The sequence below is a fragment of the Pseudorca crassidens genome, chromosome 8, assembly GCF_039906515.1.
Source record: "Pseudorca crassidens isolate mPseCra1 chromosome 8, mPseCra1.hap1, whole genome shotgun sequence".
Classification (NCBI taxonomy): Eukaryota; Metazoa; Chordata; class Mammalia; order Artiodactyla; family Delphinidae; genus Pseudorca; species Pseudorca crassidens.
The window spans coordinates 31,856,496-31,862,225 of NC_090303.1; the positions used below are offsets into that span (position 1 = coordinate 31,856,496).

The following is a 5,730-nucleotide window of genomic DNA, read 5'->3' on the forward strand; positions in this document are numbered from 1 at the left end:
CTGATTTTCAACAGTCTTTTCAAGAAATGGTGCTGGGACAAATGGATATCCACATGCAAAAGAATGAAGCTGGACCCTTAGCTCACACAATATACACAAATTAACTTAAAATGGGTCAAAGACCTAAGCTACTACAAAACTCTTAGAAGATGAAGTAAAGCCAAATGACCTTGGATTTGGCAATAGTTTCCTAAATATGACACTAAAAGTACAAGAAACAAAAGAAAAACATAAAATTGAATTTTATCAAAATTAAAACTTTTGTGTATCACAGGACACTGCCAATAAAGTGAAAAGACAAGCCACAGGATTGGAGAAAATTTTTGCATATCTATCTGATAAGAGTCTAGTATATAATGGCCACGTTCCCTGCATCGGCAGGCGGACTCTCAACCACTGCGCCACCTGGGAAGCCCTACAAAATCTTTAAGAACACTTACAACTCAACAACAAAAAGACAAGAGCCCAATTAAAAAATGGGCAAAGGACCTGAAAAGACACTTATTCAAAGAAGATATACTAATGGCCAAGTAACACATGAAAAGATGCTCAACATCACTGATCATTGGAGAAATGCAAATTAAAACCACGATGAGATACCACTTCACAGCCATTAGGAAAGCTATAATTAAAAAACAAAAAGGAAATATAACAAGTGTAGGTGAGGATGTGGAGAAATAGGCAACCTTTTACACTGCTGGTGGTAATGTACAATGATGCAGCCACTGTGGAAAAGCTTGGCAGTTCCTGAAAATGAAAGAAGCCAGGCATAAAAAAACACTTATTTTATTATGCCATTTATATCAATATGAAATGTCCATAATTGGCAAATCCATAGAAACAGAAAGCAGATTAGTAGTTGCCACAGGTTGGGGGGTGGGGGGGGATAAGGAATGACCGCCTAATGAGTACTGGGTTTCTTTTTGAAGTATTGAAAATGTCTGGAATTATATGGTGGTGATCGTTGCACAACACTGTGAATACACTGAAAGTCACTGAATTATACACTTCAAGATAGTTGAAATGAATTTTATGTTAGGGAATTTCATCTCAATTTTTTAAAAAACTACATGAGATAACCAGTTCACACCCAGTGAGTGACAAGGATGTTTAACAACTGGGACTCTCATACATTGCTGCAAGGAACAGTTACTAAAAACTTCTGTAGTTTCTCACCATGTTAAACATTCAGTAAACATATGATCTATCAATTCCAAGACAAATAAAAGCCTATGTCCACAAAAAGACCTATATACAAATGTTCATAGCAGCATTATTCATAATAGCCCCAAATTAGAAATAACCCAAATACCCATCAAGAGGGGATGGGTAAACTGTGGTATATTCACAGAATGGAATGCTACTCAACAATAAAAAGGAATGGACCACTGATACATGTAGCAACATGGATGAATCATGAAAATATGTTATGCAAAATAATGGAGATGCAAAGCATATAAATTACATGATTCCATTTATATGAAGTTGAAATACAGGAAAAATTATTTATGATATTAGAAATCAGAAGAGTGGTTACCACTGGTGAAGGGAGATTGGAACAAGGAGTGAAATAACTTTCTGTGGTGACAGAAATGTTCTTTATTTTGATGGGGGTTGGTAATTACATGGATATACATATTTGTTAGAACTCATCAATCCGTACGCTTAAAATGGGTGCACTTTATTGTATGTGGATTATAAAACATACTAGAAATTTTTAAAACTTACATGATGAGACTTCAATGGGAGTCTTAAAGTAAACAAGTCTCACTGGGCCTAGCCCACTGCAGGTGCTCAATCAATATAAAAGGAAAAAAAAAAGTGGGCTAGGAAGGTAGATTGTTTTATAACCATGGCTGGGAGTTCCCTCGTGGTGCAGTGGTTAAGAATCCGCCTGCCAATGCAGGGGAAACGGATTTGATCCCTGGTCCGGGAAGATCCCACATGCCGCGGAGCAACTAAACCCGTGCGCCACAACTACTGAGCCTGCGCTCTAGAGCCCGTGCTCTGCAACAAGAAGCCACCGCAATGAGAAGCCGCGCACTGAAGAGTAGCCCCCGCTCGCCGCAACTAAAGAAAGCCCACACACAGCAATGAAGACCCAAAAAAGTCAGAAAAAAATCACTGCCAAATATGTATTGTGTAATATCCTAAAGGAATTTACAATCTAGTTCAGAATGTAATACAACCTATGAACCAACTCAGTATTCTTAACAGCTCCGACAGGTACCACAGCAGCCTCTGAAGTATACTGTCTCAACGTGATTCACTCTCAAATTTTGAATTTTCCTGTCTTGCTTATTCTCCATTTTTGACCCTTCTCTTAGGTTATGTTCAGGGACTTGATATGCTGAATTTTCCTTGGTTTCCCAGCCCAGCCTCACCTGAGACACGGACTCCAGCGCCACAGCCACTAACCAACTCTATCCCTTCATATGCTTAGCTTCCAAAACTAAGAACTTAATCTCAGAAAAACCTTAGACCCTCCAATTCACCAGGGTAATGAGACTCTAAAATATGAAAATTAATTAATAACAATAGCAACAGAACACATTCCAGGAAATAATATATCAAGAGCTGGCAAATAAATCAAACTGGACTATTACTGAAGTCCCCAAATGAGCAGGAGATAAAGGCTAAGTCAGGCTTGTTATGAAAAGGAAAGAGGAACACCTGTGAGCCAGGTGGAGAGGCTTAAGGAAAAGAAATAAGGAAAGTGGTATTGCAGAAAAATGAATAAATCCATTTGTCTAGACTCTAGAATAAAAATTATACTTGTATATTCATGAGGCAGTCTGAAAAAGCAAATTAAGGCCTCATTGGATAATTACAGAAAGTTGTGGAGTAGACAGAGCACATTATTTTCATTTACAGATGAGGAAATTGTAGTATGGCAAGGTTAGTATTTGCCCAAGGTCATAAAACTACCTAGGAATAGAGCCAGTACTGAATGAAATTCATTTTCTCTTGATTCACAGTCAAACATTCATTTACTTAGACCATGATTCTACTCAATGTTTTCCAACTTTGTTTAATAGAATTCTTTAAGCAACTTTTCACAAGTAACGCTGCCCCCATTTATTTCTTCTTGCATGTATACCTTTCACCTGAAGCACATCTCAAGACATACTTTAAATAAATCTTATTCTTTGACCAATAGCCCTGATTATTTGCATGATAGTAAGGAGGTTTCTATGTTTACAGGCCATAGATATATGACCACATCCTTCTTCTGGTGGCTACTACAAGATTTGAGTTCCAATAATAATTTTTTTTAAATTGTCCTTGGGTTACAGATCAAAAAATTTCTAACACTGTCCAGCAAAACAAACTTTCTGCTTATTCACAGCTTGACATTATCTCCTGCAGTGCAGTCAAGGGTGTGTCTAAAAGCCTAGGGTGCCACTATGTTACTGTCCTTCCTCATTGTAGTAAATAAGAAAGGTACCTCATCTTTCACTGGAACATAAAATGGGCTTCCTGTTTTTATTTTCTTCAACAGAAACCTATCTTTCCCATATCCCCTAAACCTTCCAAAGACCCTAACTTCCCTTCCTATCATGATAATTTCCTACACTGACAAATTTTTTGCAAGAGTATAGTCAACCCATCTCCACTTCAAGCCTATCTTTTTTATCTAGTACTTACCTTAGCCATCTCCTGAAATTCTCACTAAGGAACCAATGACATCTTAAACACCAGAATCGAAGGCCTATTTTTCAAGTCTTAGCCTTTTGGAACGCTTGAAGATGGAGAGAGGCTGATATATAGAGTTCACCAGAATGACAGCACTAACTCAGCTCTCACTCTGTGCCAGGCACTGTACTAATTAAGGTTCCAAAAATGTTTCAATTAATTCTCACAACGTCTGAGAAGTGTTTATTACCTCCATTTTCAGATATTAAAATTTAGGATCAAAATTACCCAAAACCATATAGTTAGTGAAGCCTGCACGATCCCAAAGTTTGTAATTCTGTGACATTTGAAGATTAGTTCCCAGTTCTCTTCCTAACTCTGTGGCCTTTTCTCCGTCTCCTTCACTAGCTCATCATCCTCCGCTCACCACTACCTCTCTTATTTCACATGCTCTCCTGGGCAATTTCCATTTCCTCCCGTGGCTTTAACTACCTTCTACACTAGTGTTTCTCAATCTTTTAAGACTTTTTATAAACATAAAAATCATGTGCTCTTTTGGTAGCTTACATTTTGAAAAGATTGTTTTTCCCAAATAGAAATTCTAGTGTTGTTCAAACTACACCTCCTGCCTTTTAAGATCTGATAACCTCTTAGGCATCACCCCATGACTGAGAATCAGCGACTGGTCTGTATGACGTCTCTCAAATCAGTCTTCCCTCTCCTGACCATCCCCACTCTCTCCCAGACATCTCTCCTGAATTACAAATATTACCCGGTGTCTAATAAAAATAGATCCATTATCGTCTCCCCAAACTAAGATCATCCACAGCAAAACTCATTTCCCTTACCAAACCTGAACCACCTCTTTGTGTTCTCCATTTTGGCTAAAGGTATTACAATCTACCCTTTTCTATGCTTTTAAGGTACCTATCTGTGAAACGGCAACACTGGCACTAACTTCCCTTAGCTACTAAATTAAAAATCAACCATCAAACAACGAGACACTATCGTGTCCACGAGGTAAGGAATGTAAAGCATAGTACAAGATTCAACGCTTTTACTCCTTACGAAGTTTACGAGAAAAAAACACACCAAAATCCATTTTTTGTGTGTGAAGCGTTTCCCACTTACCAAACAAAATTAATTTACTTTCCAAAACATTTAAATGTAATCCTTACTACAAATCCCATTTTAGAGATGAAAAAACCTGATATTCAAAGGGATTAGGTAATTTAACCCAAGTTTTACAGCTGGTCGGTGCAAGGTCCAGACCCTAAACCCTAGACTTGAGATTTCAAATTCCCTTTCCTGTTATTGTTGAAATAAACTTCTACACAATAAAACGAAATCTCGGGTGTGCACAACAGAGGTCAACGGAGCAGCGCACGCAAATACCAGAAAGCACAAGGCATCCTGGACGCGCTCTAGGCCGGGGTCCTCCTTGCCCAACCCTCGCTCCGACGCCCCCCGGCCACTCTTTCCCCGCCAAGACCCTCTGCGGCCTGCCTCCAGCCAGCCCGGTGACCGCGGGAAAACGGCGCTCTGAGACTCGGGGCGCGCTGGGTAGAGGCTGCCGCCGCCGCCAACCGCCCCACCCCAATCTGCTTCCCGGCTCGGCCGTAGCCGCCGCGCCTCCAGCCGCCGGGACAGCCGACCCGGGGGGAGCAAGCGTACCTGGTGGAGGAAACGGCTGAAGGGCAGGCGGTCCCGGCAACCTTAGAAGGTGGGAATGACCTCGGAGGCGAGTTGGTCTGGCTGGCGGCGCTAACTGCATTCACTCCCTTTGGCCACCTCGGGGCCACAAAGACTCTTCAAACCAGTACCGGGTACAGTACACCGGCGACGAGAACCCGGGGCGGATCTGAGGGCGAGAAGGCGTAGCAGTGGGTAAGGCGCAGGGGCGGAGACGCGGCCCGTGGGGGCGGGGCGCAGGCGCGAGGAGGCGGGGTGTGAGGGGCCGGATGCGCAGCGCGAGGAGGCGGGCACCAAGGGGCTGGGCGCGCGACGCGAGCACGTGCGGGAGAGCGAAGGCGGAGCGCGCGGCGTGAGAGGGGGCGGGGCGCGCGTATCGGCGCCGCGGCCGCGTGACGCGTT

General features: G+C 42.1%; 1 protein-coding gene across 7 annotated transcripts in view; it reads right to left on the reverse strand.

The window, feature by feature from the left end:
• Positions 1-5,468, reverse strand: part of SLC25A40 (solute carrier family 25 member 40) — a 65,508-nt gene extending 60,040 nt beyond the window's left edge. For 2 of the 7 annotated variants that reach the window (XM_067746143.1, XM_067746136.1), the window contains exon 1: positions 5,311-5,382. The gene's annotated coding sequence lies outside the window, so the exon portion shown is untranslated. Of the gene's footprint in view, positions 1-5,310 lie in introns of all 7 variants that reach the window. The other 5 variants (XM_067746142.1, XM_067746137.1, XM_067746139.1 and 2 more) reach the window with 3 other exon arrangements.
• Positions 5,469-5,730: the final 262 nt, after the last annotated feature.